Raw genomic sequence first — 27718 nt, forward strand, 5'->3', positions numbered from 1 at the left:
GCTGCTAAGGGCTCTCCTGGCCTAGGGAGCAGCCGGCACCAGGGACCGAGCAGCTCCCAGGTTCCAAGCCCTGGGCCAGGCTGGAACATGTGGGGCCAGAAGCCACGAGGATACTGAGGAGACAGAAGGCAGCAAAGAAAATCATGCACAATGGGGAAAAGTGCTCTCCCTGAGCCATGGGGACCCATGGTAGCACCCACGGGAGGGCGGCAGGATGGAGGGACCCGTGACCCTCCCCAAGCAGCACTGACAGCACCAAATGCTGGGGACACTCAGGATCCTGGACACTCTCATCCAGGTCTGCTGGGAACGTGACATGGCACAGCCACTTTGGCGGCCAGTTGGGCAGTGGCTCACAAAGCTCAATGCACTTGAACCACACGTCCCCAAAGTGTCACAGATATTGAACCCAATGACTTGGAAACTGACATCCACATGAAACCTGCATGCCACATTCACTGCTTCATTCATCGTCACTCACACACAGAGCCTTTGGGGACGACCTTCAGCATGGGAATGGGGCGAGGAAGGTTGGTTCTCCCTTGAAATAGAAGACTCAGTGAGAAAAGGGAACGAGCCAGTGATGCCCGCACAAATGTGGGTGGAACCTAGATGCAGTTTGCTAAGAGAAAGAAGCCAGACCCGAAAAGCTACCACTGTAGGATTCCCATTCTTAGGCCATTGTGGAAAAGGTCAAACCAGAGGGACTGAGAACCGGCCTGGGTGACCAGGAGCTGACGGATGGGGAAGGCGGGCTCCATAGGGGCCACTCTGGAGACCTGGAGGATGAAGGAGTCGCTAGAGGAGGGGCTGGAGCGGTGGCCGGGAGACTCTGCACATTGGGTTAGAACTGTGGCAGAACTGTACCCCCAAAGACTGAACTGGCATGTGTGCAAACTGAAAAAAAAAGTCAATCAAAGCAAAAATGATTAGTCAACTCACTGTCCAACTGGGCTATCTGCATTTCATAGATGTGGACTTTACTGAAACATTTCTTAAACAGTCAAAGGCCCTGAAGAGCTCACTGCTTGTCTAGTGAATCATCTGAACCTGAAATGGGATTTGTTGTTAGGGTTTGTAGACAAAGTGAAACTAATAGCATCTCCACAAAAGAAACAAAAGCCCCCTTTCTCTGTCTCCTAGGCAGCAGGAACTATTCCACGTCCTGCTGGCCTACGCAGAGTATAATCCGGTGAGTATTCCGGGCAGTGACCATATTCCCATATTCATGGCCAAATTCCCGGGTCATATTGCCATATTCACTGGCGTGGGTGTCTATTGGGGGTGTCGTAGCTTCTTTCCAAGTCAGTATTTGTGAGCCACCAGGATATAGAAGGCATGACTCTAGCTCATCGCCGGCATAAACCTCCAAGCAAGGGGGGTGGTCTCAAGGGGTCAAACTGAGTCACAAAGCAGTCAAGGCCCTGACTCCTGGTGTCACCTGGGCCTGACCACCACTTCTCAGAGCAGGAAATGACACCTTCCTCCTGGGGCTGCCCCAAAGCCCAGGAGCTTGGCGGTGTCTCACGCAGGACGGTGCTCTCAGGAGACATTTTCATCAGTTGCTGAAGTGCCTGATGGACATGGCTCTTGTCGTGAAATGAAATGAATTTGCAACCCGAGGAAGCCTCCCAGTCACCTCTGTCCTCTCCAATGCCATGAGTCCTCCCAGGTGACCTCAGCACCCAGGTGATATCCTTCCATGGTGATGTCCTTCCACGGTGACTCTGGCTCTTGCAGGAGGTGGGCTACTGCAGAGACCTGAGCCAGGTGGCCGCCTTGTTCCTGCTGTGCCTTCCCGAAGAGGACGCATTCTGGGCACTGGCACAGCTGCTGGCCAGTGAGAGGCACTCCCCGCAGGGTAGGTGGACGGTGGACAGGTGCCCCTGGGGCCTTTTGCTACCAAACCCGGGGATGGCCACCCTGGCCAGGTGATCTCAACTTTGAGTGAAGGCACCTTCCTGTGTCGCCAGCTTGTTGGGAGCCTTTAGGATGTCTCTGCTGAGGGTCCCACAGGAGCTGGGGGCTGACCCCCAGAGCCCAAGTCAGACGCCTTTCATTCCCATCAGCAGAGGGCATCTCATCCTCCCCATGGCTGCCCTCTGTGTCCCGGAGCCACGCCCTCCAGCTCTGATTCTGTGCAGCTGACTCTCCCCTCCCTGAGAGTCTTCCTGCCCTTCAGCTGCCTGGGCTCCAGCTGCCCTTGGTCCCCACGAATGGGCCTACTGAGCCCAGATGGCAGCATCTTCCCATCCCATGTCCTCTGGCCCGACGCCACTTCCAGGAGATGACCATGAAGCCCAGCACCCACTCCGTTCTGGCCACCTTCTGTCTTGGCCTCAAAGTCAGCCTTGTTCTCCCAGCACCCTGGCCCAAGAGGCCTCTAGGAGCCCCTCCAGCCAGGCTCGAGGGGATGTTCCCACCCCTCCTCCCCAGGGCCAAGGCGGCATGGTGGGGTCAGCAGATGGGAGGGTGGGAGGCCTCGGGGATTGGGGGCGTCTGCAGCTGCCCAGCTATTTCAGCTGAAGGCTCCACATCTTGGGAGAGGGCTCTGATTTCATGATGGGCTGGGGGCTTCTCAGGATTCCACAGCCCAAATGGTGGGACAGTCCAGGGGCTCCAAGACCATCAGGAGCATGTGGCGCCCTCGTCACAACCCAAGACCATGTGGCATCTGGTGAGTTTATGGTCCTCTGGACTCTTCTCCAGAGGCCCTGCATCACGTGGGGCTGGAGGAGCAGAGGAGCTGGAGCCCCTCCTGGGGCTGGTGACAGGCTGAGTGGCAGCCAGGGTCTGACCTGGGACGTAGGGTTCTCTGTGGGCTGTGATTTGGGTTTTTTCCCAGCCCTGGAGGAGACAGAGGCACAGGGACTGGGGACCAGCTCCTGCAGAGCAGGGCCAAGGGCAGTGTGTCCCCCAGGAGTGCGGGAAGGGGAAGGTGTTGTGGGGAGCCCCGGACACCGCCCAGTGTTCTGCACTTAGGGAGGGGTCTTCAGTGGGCCCTGGAAGAGGGAGGTTTCTAGAGCAGCCCAGGGGGCCCTGAGCACCTCTGTTCTTCCCATCAGGACAAGGAAGGATTAGGTGCACAAGGTACTGCCTTAGGTGGGCTTCTTCAGCTGCTCAATGATGAGGTAAGGAGGCACAGGGAGTCTCAGGGACCCTCCTTGCCATGCAGTGCCCTGCCTCCCCAGCTCGGGGGTCCGGCTTACCCCCAGCCCACAAGAGGCACATGCGGGTCCCCACAAGACACACAGCAAGAGCCTCTGCCCCAGAGGGATCATCCCAAGGCAGAGGCTGGGGCTGAGGACCTGCATCATGGGCAGACTGGGCCAGGATCTGACTCTGGAGGGCTCAGGGAAGCCTCAATCCCCTCTCTCCAGAAGCCACCTCCCCACCGAAATCAGTGCCCTCCATGAGGAGCTGCAAGACCTTGTCTGACCCAGCTTCCCAGAAGGGTCAGGCCACCCTCATGGGGAGGGTCACTGACTCCTGGGACTGAAGCCCCACTGTTTCCAGCTTGAGCCCCAGCCTCAGCCTGGAAGGGCCAGGTGCTCCCACCCCTGCTGTCCCCACAGATCTCTCTCGGCCTCACCCTGTGCCTGTGGGATGTCTATCTCATGGAGGGGGAGCAGGTGCTGATGCCCATGATGAGATGCATCCACAAGGTTCAGAGGAGTAAGTCCACCTGGGACCTGGGGAGCACTGGGGTTAGACCCCAACTGACCCAAGGGAGCTTCCTCACACTGTCCTCATGATCCTCTGTTCTGGCCCCAAGGGAGGTCTGGCAGGGTGGGCTGGGAGGGCACAGTGACACCGAGCCCATCCCCCACATGACCCAGATGAAAGTCGGGAGTGTGGTGAGCACTGCCCTGCCCAGGCCGCTCCCCAGCCACAGCCTCCTGTGCACATCTGGACCCCTGGGGTGGCCACAAAAGGATCCGGCACTGCCCAGTGGGAGATTGAAGTGGTCACGGGGTATGGGCTCTGACCCCTCTCAGGGAACTCTCCTGGCCTGATGCCCACCCTGTCCCTAGAGCGCCTCCTGAGAACATCAAGGTCTGGCCTGTGGGCATGTTTTCGAGACCTGTTTTCCCGGACCTCGGTGTGTAAGGATGAAAAGGTCTTGAAAGATCTTTGGGCCTCGAGGCAAAAACTCACCAAGAAGTACGAGGACCTGCCATCCCCAGGTGGGCTCCAGTGCCAGGTCCCCTCCCGAGTCCCCCTCTGGGGAAGTCAATGGTGGGGGAATGCCTGGGACCCCCAACCTCTTCAGCCTTTCTTCCTCCTCTTCCTTCTAGACTGTAAGAAAGTACAGTAGGCCCACCGGTCCTCAGGGCAGGCGCTCAGTGCGTGTGGACTGGACGTGCTGTGCACGCAGGAGGGGGATGTGGGCAAGACCCTCCCACAAGCCCCCTCCCACTTTCCATGGTGGCCTGTTGTCACCATCATGGGACCCTCAAGGGCACCGGAGGAGTCAGACCCATTTGTGGGAGCCCTCGTCCCTCCCTGTGAGCACTGACAGCCTCAGAGAGCAGCAGAGGCCCCTCACTCCTGCACACTCCTTCAAGGGTGCCGTGACCACAAGCCCTGAGCCAGGGAGACGAGGGAATCGGTGTCCCTGACCCCCACAGCATTCAGGGACAGGATGCAGGTGGGACCCCGGACCCAGAGCCGGAGCTCAGAGTTCAGCAAGATGTGGGAATGGTCAGTTGCTGGCATGGGCTGGGCAGTCCAGGAGAGCAGAGGGTGACCCACATCCAGGCCCAATTACTCACTTTGGAGACAGGTCCCCATGGGAGGTGGCAAGGGCGCTGGGTGACAGCCAAGGCCCCTCCCACCTGAGTTCTGCCTGGGGGCTGTAGCCCTGGGAGGAGGGTGTGTGGCAGGAAGCCCCCAGCCAGCCTGAACCCTGGGGGGCAGTCCCAGGAGCCACCTGCCATGCCCCGACGGCCTCCTCACCCCAAGTGGCACACTCTCTTCCCTCTGGAATCAGCAGACTACAGGCGCGTCCTCAGTGTGAGACCCCAGGCACGTGGGGCCCAGCCCAGAAAGGCCTGCATGGGCTCGCTGGAGACGCTGACCGTTTCTTTTTTCCTTTCAGCCAAACCCGAGGAAGGGTCCTCAGCACCCAGGCCCGTGCTGGCTTCACCTGGCAGGAACACCCTCTGCAAGGGGGACGGTCAGCCCCCTCCCAGCCCAGCAACCCGGTTCCAGCAGCACCCTGTGTCCAGCTCGGCCCTGGCTCAGGGAGGATCTCGCCATTCCTGGCGATATTTAGAATGGAGTTCCATGCCCCAGCTCCCGACGGACCTGGATGTGGGCGGCCCTTGGTTCCCCCATTATCACTTCGAGCAATCATGCTGGGTCCGTGTCCATTCCAACTGTGTCCTGGACATCCCCGGGACCATGGGACAGGCCTAGCCCAGGAAGCCCATGGGGACCCCGACACCGGGCCCTGCCCAAAGCCCATCAGGACTAAGAGGAAGGTTGGGAGATATCCCCACTGCAACATGGGCACCTGTATTTGGCCCCTTCACCAAATGACTGTGACTGGAAGGAGCCAGGGGGCAGCCCACCAGCTCCCAACCCTAACCCTAACCCTAACCCCTGACCCTAACCCTAACCCTAACCCTAACCTTAACCCTAACCCCGCAGCCCCAGACACCTTGGAAAATCCCGTTCAATGGGGAGGCTTGTCCCATCAAGGCCACGAGAGAGAGAGAGGGGCATGGCATCCCCACAGCCCTGGCCAGCCAGCAGCATGCCCCAGGGCCTCTGTACCAACCTGTGGGAGTGTTCCCCTCCTAGGGCACAATTTCCAGGCCAAGAGGGGCCTGGCCTACACCCCCAGCCCTGGGATGAGAGGGGCACTAGGGGTATGTTGGGCTCCCGGCTGTAGTCAGCGTGACCATGCCAGGGACCCTGGCACTGGGGAGCTCTGCCACTGTCCCAGAAGTTGGGCGAGGCTAAAAGCCTTGCAGCCACTGCTGCAGCTTGGCCACCACCAGTTGCCTTTCAGCTGCCAGTGCAGGCTTTCCCAGTACTCCCACCAAAGAGAATTACAACAGAGGATGATGTTGGTCCTGAGCTGAGCAAAACAGCACACCCTGTGGATGGAGCCGGCTTCTTTCCCGGCCACCTCGTTTGCTGCATGGGCCCATGGAAGAAGTGGCCTTGAGACGGGCATGGGGACTAAAGAGACTCAGCACCATGCACCTGCCATTACCAAGGCTCACCAGGCTGACACCACTGCTGAGCACCCTATTTGTGGATGAGATACTCCCAGTATCTGGGATGGCACCATTTCCCAGGAGGACCAGCTGGCCACCTGCTGACAGGCTGACCACCCTGCGGAGGGGACGGAGATTGGCTTTCTCTGCACTGAGCCACAATGTGGGCATGGACCTGCCGGCCCTGCAGTGCACGCGGCACTGATTCCCACCAGGACACCCCATTCACAGCCGGGGACGAGCAGCGGTGCGCTCCCACCTCAGGGCCTTGGCTCTGCCACCTCTGCTTGGAATGTTCTCAGTTCTAGAAGCATCTGGGCCAGGGCTCACGGCTGGATAAGCACCCGAGGTCCCAAACAAGCCTCCCATCCTCGTTTTACTTTTTGGGAAACTTATGAACATTTCCTGAGATGTGACTTACCGCCCTGGTAAGTGTCCAAGTCCTTGTCGGTCTCCAGATCTCGCGCACGGTCCAGGTCCCGATCTGGGTCCAGGACTCCTCGCCCCGCGTCCAAGAGGGAATCCAAACGCAGGTCGCGATCGGAGAGTCCCCCTAAGTCTCCTGAAGAGAAAGGAGCGCTGTCCTCTTAAGAAAAAGACGCATCCGCGAGCAGTAGACATGGAGTACTTGAGGGAAGAGGACCACAGACTCAGTCCATCTAAGAAGAGTCCTTGGAACAAGCAACTGGCTATTGAGAAGGTTATTTTGTGACATTTCTCTAACTTTTTCCTTGTTTAAGCTTTGCCTCCGTTGGCAAACTTCATTTTATGTGCCATTTTGTTGCTGTTATTCAAATTTCTTGTAATTTAGTGAGGTGAACGACTTCAGATTTCATTATTAGATTTGGTATTTGAGGTAAAATTTCATTTTGTTATATAGTGCTGACTTTTTGTTTGAAATTGAACAGATGAGTAACCTAATTTGTGGCCTCCTGACTTTTAAGGACACGCGTGCAGCCATTACACACGGCCTAAAGCTGTCAAGAGACTGACTGAGCATTGCCTTCATTCCTTAAAAACCTACAAAAGTTGGTGTAAATTTGTATATGTTATTTACCTTCAGGTCTAAATGGTCATCTGAACCCAAATTATAAAGACTTTTCAGGTGAAAAGACTTGATTTTTTGAAACAATTGTTTCTCAAACACAATTCTAATCTCTTACGTATTTTTGTGCACTAGGCGCAGTTGTGTAGCAGTTGAGTAGTGCTGGTTAGCTGTTACGGTGGCGTGCTGCAGTGCAGAGTGCTTGGCTGTTTCCTGTTTTCTCCTTATTGCTCCTGTGTAAAGATGCCTTGTCGTGCGGAAACAAATGGCTGTCCAGTTTATTAAAATGCCTGACGACTGCACTTCCAGTCACCCGGGGCCTTACATGTAAATAACGGAGCATACAGTGAGCACATCTAGCTGATGATAAATACAACTATTGTTTCCTCCTCCCCCCAAAAATGGTAAATCTGATCATATCTATATGTATGAACTTAACATGGAAAATGTTTTAAGAAAATGGATGTAACTTTGTAAGTACTTACAACATGGTGTACAACATGGTGTATCTTTTTGCTTATTAATATTCTGTACTGTAACCATTGTTTCTATAGTTTAATTAAAATACTTTCTTGGTGTTAAAAAAAAAATTCAGTGATGGAACACACCAGCCCCCAGATCACAAAGCCAACCATGCCCAGCCCCTCCCTGGGCTCCCAGCCCTGAAACCAGTGTTGACTTCTGACAACACCATGAGCCTGCCTTTTGTACTTTACACTCATGGAAAGATAACCACCTCCATGTTGTAAAATAAACACATGTTGTTGAAATGACTTTACATATATACCTTCCATCCAGCTTCCCCTAACAATGACATTATGCATTACCATGGCACATTTGTCAAAAGTAAGAAATTTAGGTCCGGTGTGGTGGCTCACGCCTGTAATCCCAGCAATTTGAGAGGTGGAGGCGGGAGGTTCAGGTTCACTTGAGCCCAGGAGTTTGAGACCAGCCTAGGCAGACCCTGTCTCTACAGAAAAGTAAAAGAAATTAGCCAGGTATATTGGCATCTGCCTATAGTCCCGCTTAGTCAGGCGGCTGAGGTGGGAAGATTGCCTGAGCCCGACTTCCAGGAAGCAGTGAGCTATGATCAATCACAGACTGCACTCCAGCCTGAGTCACAGAGTGAGATTTTATCTCTTTAAAAAAAAAAAAAAAATTAACATAGGTGCAATCCTATTAACTAAATGATAACATGAACCATTATCTAAGGTTATTCATGCAGTAATTTTATGAATATGGTGACATTTATTCAGATTTCACCCGTTTTTGTCTAACTTCTCACACTGGTCCCAAGATCCCACCTCCGACTCACCTCTGCCTTCAGCTCATGTCTCCTCGGCTTCCTCGAGATGGTCCCATCAAACACGCACCTGGGCTGAAGGGTAGAGCTGAGTGCTCCTGGGCCCCACACCTCTGCAGCATGTTAGCGTACTGAGTACTGCGGACAATGGGAACATAATGGTAGCTATCTGTGTAAACACAGAAAAGGATCCTAAAATTACAGTATAAACAATAAAAATGGTACACCTGGCCAGGTGTGGTGGTTTGTGCCTATAATCCCAGCACTCTGGGAAGCCAAGTTGGGAGGATCACCTGGGCCCAGGAGTTCTAGACTAGTCTGGTCAACATAACAAGACCCCATCTCTCCTTTTTTTTTTTTTTTTTTTCTGAGACGGTCCTGCTCTGTCGCCCAGGCTGAAGTGCAGTGGTGGGATCTCAGCTCACTGCAATCTCTGCCTCCCAGATTCAAGCGATTCTTCTGCCTCAGCCTCCCGAGTAGCTAGGACTATAGGTGCATGTCACCATGCCAGGCTAATTTTTTGTATTTTTAGTAGAGACGGGTTTCACTATGTTAGCCAGGATGGTCTCGATCTCCTGACCTCATGATCTGTGCTCCTCAGCCTCCCAAAGTGCTGGGATTACAGGCATGAGCCACTGCGCTCTGCAATCCCATCTCTTCTTAAATATCAGTTTTTAGAGATTGTACAGCTGTATAGCGCAGCTCCATTATAACTTTATGGGACCACCATCCTATACATATTCTGGTATGGACTGAAATGTCGTTACCTGACAGGTGATTGCATAAGTAATCTAGAGATGATTTAAAGTATATGAGAAGATGTACTAGGGGTATATGCAGATACTGCACCATTTTATATCAGGACTTGCGCATCTGTGAATTTTGATATCTGTGGGAGATGGTGAAATTGATTCCCCACATACGTTGATTGACAACTGTATACATTTCAGGCCCCACAGAAGGCTCCAATCCCTGCACCCTCAGCCCCAGGTAAACTCTATTACTGAGATTAGTTTGCCTGATGATAACTTCATATAAATGGAATCACACATTATCTATCCTTGTAGGTCTAACTTCTTCACTCACACATGAGCTGTGTGAGATTCATTCGCGTGTGTAGGTGTATGATTGTATTCATTTTCTTTGCTGTATTGTAGTCTAGTCTTGAAGGTACCATTGTTTTTTAACCATCCTTCTGTGATAGATATTTGGGAAGTTTCTAGTTTGAGGCTGTTACAAATTATGCTGCTATAAGGATTGTTGTAGTTGTATTTTAGTGAAGATATAGACGCATCTGTTAAGGTACATGTGCAGGGAGGACAATGCTAGCTCGAACTCCAAAGTGCTGGGATTACAGGCGTGAGCCACCACACCTGGCTGAAATAGAATATTCTCTTTTTTAGAGATGGGGGTCTCACTATGTTGCCCAGGCTGGAGTACAGTGGCTATTCACAGGAGCGATCCCACTACTGATCAGCACTGGAGTTTTGACCTGCTCTGTTTCTGACCTGGGCCGGTTCACCCCTCCTTAGGCAACCTGGTGGTCCCCCGCTCCCGGGAGGTCACCATATTGATGCCGAACTTAGTGCGGACACCCGATCAGCATAGCGCATTACAGCCCAGAACTCCTGGGCTCAAGCGACCCTCCCACCTCAGCCTCCTGAGTAGCTGGAACCACAGGCAAGCCACCACGCTCGGCAATAGAATATTCTTTAGTGAGGTCTGCCTGTGACCATTTTTTCTGTTTTTGTCTGAAAATCTTATTTTGTGTTATCTTTGTGGTGCCTGTTCCCACGCTCTCTATGGCTGAGACACTGAAACAGACACAGTAGTTTAGAGGCAACCTAGATATTCAGTAGAGGAAAGATCTTAAAGCTAGAAGATCCCTAAGGGCAGGGGGGTATCTGCGCCACCTTCACCCCCCCCCCACCCCTGGTCATGTGCACAGGGTGGAGCTCTTCTGGGGGGCTGAGGGAGAGCAGCAGTGACCTGAGCCCTCAGGCCCGTAGCCCTGGCCCATGCCTGGGACTGCATCTACAGGACCAGGAACAGAGGTCACACCACCCAGGACCCTGAGCACAGATGTCCTAGGCATGAACGCACCCTGTCATGTCTCTGCTGTGGGGCAGCTCTGGCTAGGAACCGACCTTGAAGGTTTACATGGTCCAGCTGCAGAAGGCATCCTCCTGCCCACTGAGCTCATTCTCTTCCCCCGTTGGGGTGAGCTGAGAGGCTCCCAGGTGAAACAGCTGGTTGAGGTCATGAGCAAAGGCTCAGAACTGAGGGTACTTGCTGGAGCTGAGGCCAAACACGGCATACCTGCCCAAGGATACACACAGAGACTCACATGTCCCATGCATGCGAGCAGCACCTGGCACCCAGCGCCTGCAGACTTCTGAGAGGAACTGGGTTTCTGTGGCTTGATCCTTGACGCACTCCAAGGACAGACCTCTGACCCAGAGTCCCTCTGTGCCTGGTCAGCTCTGAGAAGACCCCCTGTGCTCACCCAGTTCCATCACCTGAACTCAGACTTGGGGTCCACAGGGCAGGGCTGGGAGGAGTGGGAGAAGGGAAAAAGCTTTATCTGAATTTGTCAGTGAGAGCTTTCAGCATGAAGGGACATTTCTTCAGTTTCTAGGGAGGGAACAACAGAGTTCTCAGGCCAGGATTAAAAAAACAAAAACACTGCTCTTTCCTTCTGTAAAACTGACCACAGCTGGCAAAAAATGGCTTCCGGCACGTGGGGCCACCTGGCCAAGGACTGTTTATCAGCTGACAAGTTTACCTTGTCTCTCACCCCAGCTAAACTGTAGCAACTCGTGTGGGCCCTACCCCTTACTGGGGACCTGGAACAGCCTGGCCCCCACCCATCCAGCCCCCACAGAGGGGCCTGCCTTATAGCAGGGCATCTGCAGAGGATCTCCTAATGAGCCGTGATTCTTGCTTGGAACCTGTAAAAGCAACAACAATTGGTCGTATAGCCTCTAAAATAAGCCTGGCTTTCCAGGAACCCAAGACAATTCCAGAAGGTATGTGACCCCAGAATGAGCGTGAAATCCCGTGGTATTTACTCCCTTTTCATAATTTATTTTTAGTTATTTTCAATTACATTTCCACTCTTCTGAGCACTGGAGAGACAGACTTAACTTGATTTTAGTAAATCTTTAATACCTCTTTCATTGCCTATTACTCCTTCTAAAAAACAACTAGAGAAGGCCTTTGTTAGAAAATAGTATCTAGCTAAAACTTCATTTTGTTTTAATTGAATTTATGTTTTGCTGGCTTTCCATTTGTGAGAGTGATACAAGTTTCCTTTAAACATGAATTTGTAAACACAAACAGGTAAGCCATTCACAGAAATATATCAAATATATCATACAAAATGTGGTATTCCCATATGGCAATAATTATGACAGAGGCCGGCGAATGACCCGAGTGACCCAGAGTGGCCTGAGCACTGCCTCCCAAACGCCCTCCGTAGAACATGCTGCATCTCCCAGGCCCTTTCCTGGGTTATTCTGTGCCGTACCACCCTCGAGCCCATCCAGACCTCAGGCCTCCACCTCTCCGTCCCCAAACAGTCTCCATTCCCAAACGTGCTGGTCATCACCTACAGCAGCGGCTCCTCCTCCAGGCAGCTCAGCCTGTACTTGTCCATGCAGAGAACATGGATGGCACCCAGGTGGGCATTAGCTCTCAGCTTCCAGTAGGGCCCTCCCTACCCTGCCCAGACACTCTGGGCTTCCTCCCACACCTCCCCCAGTCCGGGCTCCTGTGCTCATCTGTCTCTCCTAGTGCCCAGCACCGGTGTGGCACAGAGGAGGTGAATGAACTGATTTGAACACATCATCCTCAATTCTCCTTGCCCAATTACACCCTGCAGCTAACCCATCATCAAGCCCTGGAGGCTTTCCCTGCACAGTACTGCCTATCCCATGTCCAAATGCCTCTCACCACGCCCACTGCTATTTGCAATGCTGTGTGTGTGGAAATATTTCCACAAAATTGGAATGAGCAGGTCACAGCTGTCTGGAGAGAATGGCTGAGGAAATGTGCCCTTGCCTTGCTGTTCTGCCCAGGCCCACCCAGCTAAGGATGAGGGACCTGCCACCAGTCTCCTGGCAGTTCCAGACTCCTGGGAGCCGGCAGGTGAGGAGGATCCAACAGTGTTTTCAGTCACCTGGATGACCTGCTCATTAATCAGTCCTGCCTTGACTGAGGGCTCTACGCGGTACAGATCACAGCTTATCCCATGGCAGCATCACACTGGCCTGTGCCCTGTCCTCAGGATCACATCCATCTCCCAGATGCCATATGACTCTGGAAAACCCATGACCTTGTCTAACCCTCAGGTTCCTCTGTGTATTAACAATGACATTGATGCCTGCTTTGCAGGGCGCTGGGAGGACAGAGTGAGGTGTGTGCTCTGGCTGTTCGTCTCTCACTGTCAGATCCTCCAAGCCCCGGGCTGGCCCAGCATGTGGCCAGGATTCCTTAAGAGTCGGATTTTATCCGTCAGTGCTGAAGGCAGGGGATATAGCTTAGACAGACCCCCTGTGTCTTGTCTTCTTTCTCTGCAGCTCACTCATCCCTTGCCCCTTTCACATGCACCCTGCAGAGCAGGTGTTCAGTGAGCTGGAACAAAATTCAGCCAGAGCAGCCGAGGTAGACTGTCAAAGTGTTTCTCAAAGGGTGCTCTCCAGAACGCCATGGGAAACTTACTTACTGTTTAAGTTTGAAAATCCCTGCACACAGGTCTATCCTTGTGTACAAGCACTCAGCTCTACCATTCAGCCCAGCTGTGTGTTTGGCAGGACCATCTGGAGGTAGCTGAGTGAGTCTGAGGTGGGATCTTGGGACAGGTACGAGAAGTTAGGCAAAAATGGGTGAAATCAAGTAACTTTGATTAATATACTTACAGCATTAATAACCTTAGATAATAATCCACATTATTTAGTTGACAGGATTGTACCCATGTTAAATTTCCTAATTTAAGAGACAAAGCCTCACTCTGTCACCCAGGCTGGAGTGCAGTGGTATAACCATGGCTCACTGCTTCCTGGAACTCATGGGCTCCGGCAATCCTCTTGCCTCAGCCTCCTGACTAGGTGGGACTACAGGCACATGCCACCATCCCTGGCTAATTTCTTTTACTTTTCTCTAGAGACAGCGTCTACCTATGTTTTCCAGGCTGGTCTCAAACTTCCAGACTCAAATAAACCTCAGCCTCCTGCCTCGACCTCTGAAACTGCTGGGATTACAGGTGTCAGCCACCACACTCAGCCTAAATTTCTGATGTGCCATGGTACTGCCAAACGTCATTACCAAGGGCAGCTGGATGGAAGGTGTAAGGATACATTATAGTCCCTTTTCAATTTTTCTGTCTATCTCGAATCATTTCAAAAGTCAACGTTTATTTTAAAACATGAAGATGGTTATTCTTCCATGAGTATAAAGTACAAAGGCAGGCTCCCGGGATCATCAAGGGTCAGAACACTGGTTGCTGGATGGGGGTACTGGGAAGTGCTGGGCATGGTTGGCTTTGTGATCTGCGGGCTGGTGTGTTCCATCTGTCAATGTCTTTCAAGCTTTGCACTTTCTTAACAAATTTTTCTAAGTCCCTCCAGCCCCTTAGGACAGTGGTGGCTGGGCCTGCAACCCGGTCTCATGCATCCATTCATTCTGCAAGTTTAGCCCCAAGTCTCTCAGTGCCACCCTGGAGGTGTTGAACAAATGAGGCCACGCAAAGTCCCATCTCCCTCAGGGCCTAGGCTTGAGATCACAGCAGGAGGAGCCAAGGAGACTCACGATTACCCTCCTGAATCCCTTCAGAGTCACTCACAAATGGCAATGCTGGGCAAGCTGAGTAAAATGTAAAACCTATTTGCAGGTCAGAATCAGCCACCTTCCCATCTATGTCAGGGAAGTATTCCTGCAGGCCTGATGCCAGCCTCTGCCCCAGGGACACTGGGCTGAGGCATTTGGTCTCCCACCGGGGCCTGGACCATATTGCACAATTGCAGAGTCTCCTCCCCACCACCCTCCACTGTCCCACCGTTAGCATGGCAACCAGAAGTCACGCTGTCAGCACAAATGCTGGCTGCCCCCTCCAGGGTCTCCTTCCAGTTTCAAGTGACATCTGGGACCCCTGTGACCTTCATCCCTACCAAGGAGCACTGGAGGGTGTATGCTGCCCTGGGAGTTGGGGTGATGTGATGTGTGGGAGGCTTCAGGCCACAGGTGGGGCCAGGAGTGAGAGATGGTGACCAAGCAGTGGGAACTCCAAGCTGTCACCCTGTCCTGTGGGAACATTCCTAACCAGGCACCACAGCTGGCAGACCAGGAGGGGGAATGGCAGGAGCACTTGCTGCTGTGAGTGGCAGGCTGTGTACGAACTGAGCACGTATCAGTCCTCCACATCAGGCCCCGACTGTTTGGGCACCTGCTGCAGGAACTGCTGCCTCTTGGCATGTGTCCTGAGCTTTGTGTGTGTGGCTGAGCTTGGGATGGGGTTCGGTGGAACCTCACCTCTCTATCTGTCTCTCTCCTGTCCTCCAGTACCACTGCACCCACCTGTCACTTGCCAGCCAGTTCAAGTATGCCCTGGTGTGGGTAAGTGTCTGGGTGGGAGGCAGGCAGGGGGTTAGACCCAGCAGAGCCCCCGGGTTAGGCATGGATCATTCACATTCCTCTGCATGGTGTTCCTGTCCTTCCTGTGGAGATTGGCATGACTGTGTGTCTGTCCTCCATAGAACGTACGTGCCAACCCAGGCTCGACCTGGGCCTTCCCCACCCTTCTTTTTTTTTTTTCTTTTTTTCTTTTTCTTTTTTCTTTTTTTTTTTTTTTTTTTTTTTTTTTTGATACAGGCTCTGTCTCCCAGGCTGGAGTGCAGTGGCACAATCACGGCTCACTGCAGCCTTGACATCCTGAGCTCAAGCGGCGATCCTCCCACCTCTGTGTCACAAGTAGCTGGGACTATAGGCGCACACCAGCATGCTTGGCTAATTTTTCATGGATCTCGCTATCTGGCCCAGGCTGGTCTAGAACTCCTGAGCTCAAGTGATCCTTGAGCTCAGACGATCCTCATCTTGGCCTCTGAAAGTGCTGGGATTACAGGCATTAGCCACTGTGCCTGGCCCTCCCCGACCTTTGAGGTCAGGGATGGTCAGACCACTGCGGACATCCTGCTGCCTGGGGCCCCCACCTTACGCCAGCATTCACCCCCAGGACACACGCCCCAGGGATATCTTTCTTGGCCTTGCCCTTGGCCAGTCCAAGCTGAGGTGACCCCTCTGCCCCCATTCCTCACCCAGGGCACCAGCACCAAATACAGTCTGCAGCGGGTGGGCCTGACCCACACCATGGAGCATGAGGACGTCACCCAGATCGTGAAGAAGTAATGGCGCCTGCCAGCCCTCCAGCCCGCTTGCCTCATCTCCTTGGGGCGTTGGTCCTACTGCGACACACAAACACCCAAACAGAAAAATACAAATACACACACCCCAGGAAGGGGTTCCTCAAAGTCTCCGCTATTTCCAGAAGTTTCTTCAGTAGGCAGATGAAGAGTGTGTTGGGGCAGAGGGGTTCGGCTGCAGGCATTTCCCGTAAGACTGAGTTTGGAATGCTGGGCCTGCATCTGTGCCCCCGGCCCCTGTGCTGAGGGAGCAAGCTGCCCACCTGCCTACCAGCTGAGGCCTAAAGCAGATGGCATGCTCAGTGCCAGGCAGGAAGCTGGGCCTGCCTGGGTCCCTGGAGGCTGTGGCTGCTGTTACAGCACCTCCCACCCTCAGCTCCTGCTGCCTTCTCTGACACTTGGGGTGGGGGCTTTTCCAGGAAGAAACCCCCTTGGGTCCTCCACTCAGGGCTCTCCAGGGTTGGAAACAGAGGTTAGTGGTTTCAAAGGCCCAGTTGACACCCTCCACAGCCTAAGGGGTGTCCTAAACTGCCTTCCCCTCTCTGACCCTCCCAAGGCAGCTCCTGCCCAGCACAAAACCCCCAGGCCCTGGCTCTGCACGCCTGGGCCAGGGACTTTTGAGTTTAGAATCTGTTTTCTAAGTCCCCAGTTCTCCTGGCTCTCTTTTCTGAAATGAAGGATTGAAAACTGTTCCTGTCCAGACTGAGAACACTTGGTAAACTTGCTGAACAGTAGCCAGGTTGAGTCAGGTGGGCACAGGTCAGGCATTGAGGGTAGCAGTGGGCCTGGGAGTTGGAGAGGGTGGAGCCTGGATCCCCAGGGCAGCCCCAGGCCATGGGTGGCAAGGAGAATGCAGGGTTCCTCACCCAGGTATGGGCAGGGTCTGCCCAGGGGTTTGGTCAGGGGCATCAGGCCCAGACTGGCCCCTCCAGAGGGGCCTGGCTGCCAAGGTAGGCAGCATCCCAGGAGGTCCTTGTGACTATCTGGGGTGGCAGGGAGGCTCCGCCATGAGAACAGGTGGCTGGTCATTTCCTATTGCCTCAGAAGCCAGGAGCAGAGGGGCTGGCAGGGGCTCAATGAATACCTGCTATGTGCCAGGGACAGTGCCAGGCCCCCCGACAGTATTCTGCTGTCCCTCGGAAGCTCGTGTAGGTTGCACAGGTTTTGAATGCAAAGCCTAGATGTAAGACCTCTGAGCAGCAGGGAATGCTTCCTGGAGGAGGTGTGCCTTTTTGGAGAAATGCAGCAGGTTCTGTGAGGCTGTCAGGAGAGATAAGAGAGCTCCCTGGGGCCTCGGGCCCAGCTGGAATGTGGAGCAGGCCCAGGCCCAGCTTCTGGGCTGTTTGTGGTTCCCCTGTCACCTGCTCAGTCCTTTCCAGAGACAAAACAGGAATAATAGACATCATTAAATATACATGGAGCCCCAGGCAGTTGGCGTGGTGGGCTGGGCCTCCCTTCCCTGTAACACTAAGCTGCTCTGCTGGGCCGATCGTGCTCCTGGGCCACCCAGAGGACCCCCATGAGGCAGCATGCAGGCTGGGAGCAGGCTACGAGACCCAGGTAAGGGGACGCTAGCCTGGAGTCCTTGGGGTTGGCCACTAGCTACCCTCCCATCCCAGGCTGCAGGGGCAGCAGCAGAGCTGAGGCCTCACCCTAACTCACCTTGAGGCCCTTCGCTGCCTCACTTTGTTCATTTGTGAGGGGTGTGATGCCCACGCAGCCCCCTCCTGGTGATGGTGGGATACCAAGACGGGCAAGGGCTCCATGGCTTACCTTGGCCCCTCTCTCTACAGCACTGATGCCTGGCCATGAGGCCCTAAGTGAGGGTTTCTACCTGGGTGGCGGCCATTTCCACTTCCACTTTACAGGCAAGGGCTCTGGCCCTGGGTGAGGTGGGGAGGGCCTTCAGTTCACACTGTTTCAGGCTGAGTCCAGGCCTTGGATTAGATCCAGGCCTGTTCTGTGCCCCCGGCTGGCTGACAAAGGGTGGAAAATGAGGCCAGAGGCTGGGGGGTCCTCAGGCAGTGAGGCTCGGGTGAGAGGCTCCTGCCACCAGTCGCATGTTCCTCACTGTGGATGGGCTTGTTCCTAGGCTAGGTCTGCGTGCAGGGGGGGCCAGGCAGGCATTGCAGCTCTGTTGTGTCCTGGGCTTTCTTGATCTGTGGGCAGGATGGTTGTACGGTCTACATTTGCATGTGAGAGAGTGAGCAAGAGATCATGCAGCTGTGTATGCCCGGGTCAGTGTGAAGGGGCAGTTCGTGGTGCCCTTAGGGCTGGGGAAGCTCCCTAAGACCCCCTCAAAGGTCCCAGAACCCCCCTCACAACCTGGGTGAGCTCCAGGCTTGGGCCTCACCCTGTCAGCCACCTTGTTCTCATCACTCACGCTCCCTGGCAATCACAGGCGGGATATGCACCCTCACCTGCCATGCCCAGGCAGCAGAGCTGTACTCAGCTCCCAGCTGGCATCCCTGCAGCCTCCCAGGGGTTATCTGGCCACAGCTTTAGAAGACTCAGGTACAAAGGAGCGAAAGAAATGAATATTCATCTGTCCCATGCCTGTGCATTCACTCATTCTCCATCTTCCTCTCCAGCTTAGATTCCACAGTTTCTCGTTTCAGAACCCTCCTTTGGCAAGAAAGCCAGGTGGAGAGCCTCTGCTTCCCACTCTGTCCCTCTTGTATACAGCTCACCCCACCTCCAGCCTCCATCTTGCCAGACCTGGGTCTGAGCAGCCTTTTTGACTCTCCACTGCACTGTCCCATAGCCATCCAAACCCACCGTGTCCCAGACCAAACATGGCATTCCCACCCCACCCAGCCTCACCTCAGAGGCTCCCCACACCCTCCAGCTGTACCAACCCAACTCCAAGTTCACCTGGCTCCCCCCTCATCCCAGCCCCATCTAGCCCCTCACCAGGGCCAGCCTGTTTCACCTCATCCTGCATATGTCCACTGGACTCCATCACAGCATGGTCCCAGCCATGCCACTGTCCCTGCTCCACTCTTTTCACAAGGCGGCCTGAGCTGCCTTTTCTCCTACTTCCTAAGAAGCCATGTGAGCCAGTGGTTGAGACCGTGGACACTCTGGAGCCAGACTGCCCAGGTTCAACTCCACCTACAAGCTCTCTGGGCCCATCCTCCTCTGCAAAGTGGGAAGAATAATCACACCCACTTCAGGAGGTTGTAGTGAGTTGAGTTCTGTGTGGCCTGGCAGTTCTGAACACAGGCCTTGCCATCACACGTCCCATTGCTTCCTGACTGTGGGCTCTCGGCTGAGGGATCTAAGCTGAGATCAAGCCCTTCATCTATAAAATGTGAAGAACAGTTCCTGTCCTACCTATGTGAGAGTCTAGTGTGATACTCCAGAAAAGCATTTCGCACCAAGCCTGGCACACAGTAAACATCTGGAAATGTGGAAGAGTGACCGAAGTCCCATCCCTTCCATGGCCGACTGGGCTAGTCCCTGCCTGCCACCCTGGCCACCTCTCATTTCACATGCCCTCAATCACTCTGCTCCAGCCATAGACTGTCCCTGAAGCCCCTCTTACCATCTGGCCTTTGCACATGCTGTTCTACTTGCCAGGAATACTGTTCCCTCTTCCATGTGATCAGCTCCCTCTTATCCTTCAGATCTTGGCTCAGGGTTGCCTTGTCAGGAGAATCTTCCTGGACCTCCAATGCAGTGTTCGCCCATCTGGGGTCATGCCCTGACCTTCACAGCTATTCTTATTGGTGTGACTCTTTGCTAAAAGCCTGCATCCAGGATGGGTATGGTGGTTCCTACCTGTAATCCCAACACTGGTAGGCTGAGGCAGGAGTAGTGCTTGGGGGCAAGGAGTTCCTGGGCAACTTAGAGGGACCCTGTCTCTACAAAAACTGAAAACAATAGCCAGGTGTGGTGGCACACACCTGTAGTCTCAGCTGCTCGGGCAGGTAGGAGGATTACTTGAGCTTGAGAGCTCAAGGCTGCAGTGAGCTGTGGTTATGTTACTGCACTCCAGCCTAAGCGATGGAACAAGACTCTGTCTCAAAAAAAAAAAAAAAAAAAAAGTCTGTGTTCCCTACAAAGCAGGGAACTTCATGAGAGCAGAGATCAGGTTGGGTTCCACTCCACTCTGCCAACCCTGAGAGCCCTGCACAGTGCTTGACACATAATATATGCACAGCTAATATTTAAAGAATGAATGAGAGACTTGCACCCTGACACCCGCTCTGTGCCTGCACGGAGGATAGGGACCCTGAGAGGGAGGCAGGACCTGGAACCCTCCAGAGAAGGGGCAGCCTCAGCTGACTACTAGCCTGAGGTCGAGCCTGGGCCCCAGAGACCAGGAGGGGTCAGGTGGGCAGGACTTGCTGCCAGCAGTCACCCAGACCACCTCACTCAGAGCAGACAGGCAGCGGCCTGTAGCAACTATGCGGCAGTCAGAACAGCTGATTACCCAGGCCAGCCACTGTGCCCGGCTCTCCACTATTTCATGTAATGCCCAGGTCAGCCTTGGTAGGGAGGCATCTACACTCACGGATGAGGAGACTCCAATGCCGACGCTGCATGACTTGCTATGGGTCAGATCCAGGTGAGGAATGAGACCTGACCCAGAGCTCTGAGCCACGGGCCTCCTCATCCCCTGGGCTAGAATTAGGCTTGCCTCTCTGAGTGGCAGGCCTTCATCTGGACAATGGGGTTTCGCAGGGGAAAGATGCCTGCCTGCGGGTTTGAGGCGTGACTTGGGCAAGCCCCTAGACGATGGTGGCCTCTCAGCCTTTCTTCTGGACAGACAGACAAGGCTCCCTACTTGAAGGGGCAGACAGAAAGTCTGGCTCTGGGAGGTGCTCCTGGTTCTGAAGGGCCAGCCCTGCCCCACTTTTCTCCAGCAAGTCTTCTGACCTCTCTCTGCCTCACTTTGATCAAATGTTACCTGGCTGTAGGGGTGGGGTTGGAACTGTGATCTCAGGCCCTGACATTCTTCCTGAGAGCCTGTCTAAAGTGTTTCCAAAACTCACTGTCTCCAATTCCTTTATTTTCCATTTTCACATTTACAGTTTTTTGTGGGATGGGGACAGGGTCTCGCTCTGTCTCTCAGGCTGGAGTGCAGTAGTGCAATCTCAGCTCCCTGCAACCTCTGGGTTCATGTGATTCTCCTGCCTCAGCCACCACACTGTGCACACCTGTAGCTGGGATTACAGGTGTGCACCACCACACCCAGCTGATTTTTGTATTTTTTAGTAGAGATGGGGTTTCACCATGTTGGCCAGGCTGGTCTTGAGCTCCTAGCTTCAAGTGATCCACCTGCCTTGGCCTCCCAAAGTGCTTGGACTACAGGTGACAGCCTCTACGCCCAGCCCACATTTATACTTTTAAATGTTACATTTTTGTTTTTTTGTTTTTTTTTTTTTTTTTGAGACGGAGTTTCGCTCTTGTTACCCAGGCTGGAGTGCAATGGCGCGATCTCGGCTCACCGCAACCTCCGCCTCCTGGGTTCAGGCAATTCTCCTGCCTCAGCCTCCTGAGTAGCTGGGATTACAGGCACGCGCCACCATGCCCAGCTGATTTTTTGTATTTTTAGTGGAGACGGGGTTTCACCATGTTGACCAGGATGGTCTCGATCTCTTGACTTCGTGATCCACCCGCCTCGGCCTCCCAAAGTGCTGGGATTACAGGCTTGAGCCACCGTGCCCGGCTTGTTTGGTTTTTGACTCAGAAATGCACTCATATGGATCAAAAATAAAACTAATATAGAAAGAGTTACAGGGAGAGAACCATTCTCATTAATTTCTTGTATAGCTTTTGCTGGGTTTTTTTTGTTTGTTTTTTTTTGTTTTTGTTTTTTTTTTTTTTTTGAGACAGAGTTTCGCTCTTGTTACCCAGGCTGGAGTGCAATGGCGCGATCTCGGCTCATTACAACCTCTGCCTTCTGGTTTCAGGCAATTCTCCTGCCTCAGCCTCCTGAGCAGCTGGGATTACAGGCACGCGCCACCATGCCCAGCTAATTTTTGTATTTTTAATAGAGACAGGGTTTCACCACGTTGACCAGGATGGTCTTGATCTCTTGACCTCGTGATCCACCCACCTCGGCCTCCCAAAGTGCTGGGACCACAGGCGTGAGCCACCACGCCCGGCCCGTATTTTTTTTTTTTTTTTTTTTTTTTTTGAGACAGAGTCTCGCTCTGTCACCCAGGCTGGAGTGCAGTGGCATAATCTCAGCTCACTACAACCTTCGCCTCCTGGGTTCAAGCAATTCTTCTGGCTCAGCCTCCTGAGTAGATGGAACTACAGGCACACACTGCCATGCCTGGCTAATTTTTTATATTTTAGTAGAGATGGGGTTTTCACTGTGTTGCCCAGGCTAGTCTCAAACTCCTGAGCTCTGGCAATTTGCCCACCTCAGCCTCCCAAAGTGCTAGGATTACAGGCTTGAGCCTCTGCACCTGGCGCTGTATGTCTTTTATTTGTTTGTTTTGACACAGGATTTTGCTCTATTCAGAGGCTGGAGTGCAATGGCATGATCACGGCTCACTGCAGCCTCAAATCCTGGCTCAAACGATTCTCCCACTTCAGCCTCTTGAGTATCTGGGCCTACAGGTGCTTGCCAACACTCCCTGCTACTCTTTTAGTTAGTTTGTTTTTTAGGGACACGGTCTCATTATATTGCCTAAGCTGGTTTCAAACTACTGGGCTCCTCCCACCTTAGCCTCTCAAAGTGCTAGAATTACAGCATGAGCCACTGCTCCCGGCTGCAGTATTTCTAATATGTAAATAAAAAGAAATACAAGCTGAGCATGGTGGTACACACCTGTAATCCCAGCACTTTGGAAGGATGAGGTAGGCGCATCACTTGAGACCAGGAATTTAAGACCAGCCTGGCCAACATGGCATGACCCCATCTCTACTAAAAATACAAAAATTAGCCAGGCATGGTGGTGCATGCCTGTAATTCCAGCTACTCCGGAAGCTGAGACAGAATTGCTTGAACCCAGAAGGTGGATGTTGCAGTGAGCTGAGATTGTACCACTGTTCTCTAGCCTGGTTGGCAGAGTGAGACTATCTTTAAAAAAAAAAAAAAAAAAGCAAATACAAGAACACAAAAATATATGAACACAAAAATATATTCTTACCACCTACACACACACACACACACACACACACACACACACATACACACTCTCTCTCTTCCTATAGAAAGGCTTCAGTAAACACTGTAGACAGCAGCTTGCTTCCTGCACTAGCAGGTCCTGGAGATTGCTCCCTACCAGGACACACAGACTGTCCACATTTCTTGTTATAGCTGTGCCATGCTCCATCCTGGAATACACCATGGTGTATTGTGGCAACGAGCAGCTCCTTTTGTGTGTCATTCCCCATAAGGACATGTAGGAGAGATTCCCAAGGGTGGATTACTTGCTTCCTTCCTTCCCTCCCTTCCTTCTTTCCTTTAAAAAAAAAAATCAGTATTTAATCTTCACTCTATACAATTAACCCACCAAAGTGTACAATGCTGTTGTTTTAGTGTGCTCACAAGTGGGCCCGCCTTGTGACCAACACAGTCCTGTCTTTCTTTTCTTTTTCTTTTTTTTTTTTTGAGACGGAATTGTTTTGCTCTGTCGCCCAGGCTGGACAGCTCCATCTTGGCTCACTGTAACCTCTGCCTCCCGAGTTCAAGCGATTCTCCTGCCTGAACCTCCCAAGTAGATAGGATTACAGGCATGCGCCACCATGCCCAGCTAATTTTTGTATTTTTAGTAGAGATGGGGTTTCACCATGTTGGTCAGGCTGGTCTCGAACTCTTGATCTCATGTGATCCACCCACCTCAGCCTCTCAAAGTGCTGGAATTATAGGTGTGAGCCACCATGCTAGGCCCTGGTCTTGTCTTTCTTGAGCCCTGTTCCATCAGGCGTCACTTCCCTTGCCCCCACCACTGTACTGGGACCACCCTTGTCACAGTCACCCCTGGAGCTCTAAGGAGCTGAATTCAGTCATCAGCTCTCCATTCTCGATTAACCTGAGCCATATGCCCGTCTGTCACAGCAGCCCCGCCCTCCTGTGCAGCCCCCCAGACCCCATTCCCTTCTGGCCCTCCAACCTCCTCCTCTGGCTGGCTTCATGTTCACTCACTGCCTCCTTGGCTCCTAAGCACTGCATCCCTGCGGCTTATTCCATGGCCTCTCTTCCCTCTACACGCATTCCCTGGTGGCATCCTCCAGAGCTGTGGCTTCAACACCATCTAGATGCCAATGACTGATATCACCAGCCCTGATGGCTGTGATGGCACCCTGGCAGTGCCCAGTGCCTAAAGCTGACTCCTGGGCCCTACCTCCTCAACTTGCTCTACCTGCAGCTTTCCTCATCCTGGCCGATGACCTGACAGCCTCTCCATTCTCCCTGCTGTTCAGTAAGGAAATCTGGGAGCCATTCTGCACCCTCCCCCACGCCCACCATCAAATCCTGTCAGCCCTACCTGCCACATGTCCCCAGCGTCCTACCACTTCTCCACACCTTCACTGCTGGCAGCCTAGTGCAGGAGGACTTCCATGGAAACTTCCACACTGGCCTCCCTGCCTTCACCCTCACTCTTGCAGCTGCTCCTCCCACAGCAGTAGAGGCTCCTGTCAAGACTGAGGTCTTTTGCTAGGCACAGTGGCTCATGCCTGTAATCCCAGCACCTTGGGAGGTCAAGGAAGGCAAATTACCTGAGGTCAGGAGTTTGAGACCAGCCTGGTCAACATGGCAAAACCCCGTCTCTACTAAAAATACAAAATTAGCCAGTCATGGTGGTATGTGCTGGTAATCCCAGTTTCTCAGGAAGCTAAGGCAGGAGAATTGCTTAAACCTGGGAGTCAAAGGCGGGGCACGGTGGCTCAGTGAGGCTGAGGCGGGTGGATCACCTGAGGTCAGGAATTTGAGAGTAGCCTGACCAACATGGTGAAACCCTGTCTCTACTGAAAACACAAAAATTAGCTGGGCATGGCAGTGTACACCTGTAGTCCCAGCTACTTGGGAAACTGAGACAGGAGAATCTCTTGAACCTGGGAAGCAGAGGTTGCAGTGAGCTGAGATCACACCACTGCACTCCAGCCTGGGTGACAGAGCGAGACTCCGTCTCGAAAAACAAAACAAAACAAAAACCCTGCAGGCAACAGAAAAAAACACCTTGGAGGCAGAGGTTGCAGTGAGACAAGACTGCACCACTGTACTCCAGCCTGGGTGACACAGCATGACTTCATCTCAAACAAAAAAAGACTGAGATCTAATTCCATCCCTTCTCTGCCAAAACCCTCCTCCCATGGCTCTTGCCTCATTGGCAGTTGAAGCTAACCCCTCATTGTGGCCCACAGGGCCTGCATGTGTGCCCCGAACTCTGACCTCACCACCTAGTGCAGCCTCACTGCCCTCCAGCCACCTGGCCTGGCTGCTCCTCCACCTGCTTGGGACTGTGCACTACCCACAGGTTCTCTTCATGGCCCCTTGGCCACTAGCCCTTCCCTGACATCCTGTTTAATGTCACACCCCCACTTCTTGCTGCCCCTTCCACAGCACTTATGCCCCATTATCTATGATACTGATTGTCCATGTTGATTGGCTCTCCCTAAGCCCACATATGGTAACTCCATGAGGGCAGGGTTTTACCCTTATGGGGTAAAACAGCTGTGTCCCCAGCACTTAGATGGTGCCTGGTATGCAGCACACTTCCTACAGAGGCTTTTTGAATGAATGAGTGAGTAAATGCTGGCTATAGGACCCTTAGGGAAAGGGGCCAGGCTGACTGAGGAATCCAGGTTGGGGTGGAGGTAGGCAAGCAGAGGTGAGGCTTTGGTGCCTGTTGGACGCCCAGCTGGGCTCTGGTTTATCCAGTGGCTTGGTCAGGGCCCTCCCTCTCCAGGCAGGAGCAGGATCTGGGGCCAGATGGACTATGCCCCTGGCTCGGCCCAGTGTCCTCAGCCACTCCAAGCCCAGTGAACACCCAGGAGCTCAGTTGGCAGGAGGGCCTAGTAAGGAAGGTAGCTCTAGACCTGGCCAGGCCTGGGTTCTACCTTCCCAAGCAAGGTGACCTCGAGCAAGTCCTTTCTCCTTTCTGAGTCTGAGTTTCCTCATCTGGAGAATGGAGATACTAACAGTTCATATCTCACAGACCTGCTGTGAGAGTCCCATGAGACCACTGCACCACATACCTGGCTGGGGCCTCACTCTGGAAACTGACTCCAAGAGGAGCTGGGGCAGGTATATCTAAGCCCAGGATATCTCTGGGCTTAGAAAGAATGTCTCAGCTGGGCGCAGTGGTTCACACCTGTAATCTCAGCACGTTGGAAGGCCAAGGTCAGTGAATCACCTGAGGTCAGGAGTTCGAGACCAGCCAGGCCAACATGGCAAAACCTGTCTCTACTAAAATCAAAAAAACTAGCCAGGGGTTGTGACACAGGCCAGTAATCCCAGCTAAGCTACTTGGGAGACTGAGGCACAAGACTTGCTTAAACCCAAGAGGTGGAGGTTGCAGTGAGCCGAGATTGCACCACTCTCTTCCAGCCTGGGCGACAGAGTGAGACTCTGCGGAAAGGAGAGGAGGGGAGGGGAGGGGGGAAGGGGAGGGAAGGGTAGGAGGGGAGGGGAGGGGGAGAGGGGAGGGAAGGGTAGGAGAGGAGGGGAGGGGAGGGGAGGGGGGAAGGGAGGGGAGCGGGGAGGAGAGGAGAGGGGAGGGGGAAAGAAAGAACATCTCTCCTGCCCTTCCTTTTTCCTCAAGAGGGAAAGAGCCACTGCCCAGAAGCAGAAGGGAGAGTGAGCCGCCCCTCAAACTCCTGCACTGCAGGAGGCCCACTTCCTACACTCATCCCCTAACTTGCCCCAAAAGCCCTCCATCCAATTTTTCTGGTTTCCATAAAGCCCCGCTCCCCATCGCTGTCAGACTGCCTACAGCAGGCACCACCAGTCCGTGGCGCAACTCCTCTGAGTGGCTGGGCACCGACAGTCTCTGGGTGAGTCCTGGGGAGGAGGAACAGGAAGAAGAGGAAAGTAAAGAGCCAGAGAAAGTGAGCAAGGGGAAGAGACAGAGAGAAAGGGGAGATCTCACCTGCTGCCCAGTCCCCTATCCACTCCTGCCACTTGTCTGGGAAGGCCTCCGCCGTCCGTTTCACAGCTGAGCACGCTGAGGCTCTGAAGCCACTGATCTGAGGGCATGGAGCTGGCAAGTGGCAGAATGAGGGCCAGAACCTTGCTGCTCTGGGGTCTCTTACCTTAAACAACCAATTAGCTCTGGGACCAAAAGACTGAACTGGAATTCAGTGAGTAGTGAGCCTGATGTCAATTGAGGTCCATCTTGAGAACCGGGAGGAGGAAGAGGAGCATATGGTTCCGAGACTTCAGGTCTCAGAGCTGCCACTCCCCACCCCCGATGGCCTGCCATTTCTCTCACCCCCTACCTCTTTTAGTGCAGGTTCTCGAAAGTGAATTAGACTGGCAGCCAACCAGACTTCAGACATGCAGCCTTAGGTCAGGCCACATGACGCAATCAGCTCTGCCCAGAGAAGGCAGAAACCACATGGCCACAGCCTACTCAGCCAGGGCAGAAAGTAAGGGGAAAGGACAGGGGTAAGTAGGGACCCCAGACAGGAGCCAGCAGGAGGCATCTCCAGTTACCCAGTAGCTCCATCAGGTCTTGCTCCTTTTTGCTGAAGGAGACGGGGTATAGCTTATCACTCCCATTCTTCAGAGGGAACTGAGCACCAAAGAGGACAAAGG

At 53.4% G+C, this 27718-nt stretch overlaps 1 long non-coding RNA gene across 2 annotated transcripts; it reads right to left on the reverse strand.

The window, feature by feature from the left end:
* Window positions 1-2655: 2655 nt before the first annotated feature.
* Window positions 2656-27470, reverse strand: LOC141581805 (uncharacterized). 2 transcript variants are annotated; one of them, XR_012514547.1, is made up of 3 exons: window positions 27214-27470; window positions 6652-8716; window positions 2656-4299 (listed from the first exon to the last, which is right to left on the reverse strand). It is a non-coding gene; the product is annotated as an uncharacterized LOC141581805 (long non-coding RNA). The 2 variants fall into 2 exon arrangements; XR_012514548.1 differs by lacking the exon at window positions 27214-27470 and having other exon boundaries at window positions 6652-8245; window positions 8591-8892.
* Between the last annotated feature and the right edge of the window lie 248 nt (window positions 27471-27718).

Source organism: Saimiri boliviensis, chromosome 17 (genome assembly GCF_048565385.1).
Source record: "Saimiri boliviensis isolate mSaiBol1 chromosome 17, mSaiBol1.pri, whole genome shotgun sequence".
NCBI lineage: Eukaryota > Metazoa > Chordata > Mammalia > Primates > Cebidae > Saimiri > Saimiri boliviensis.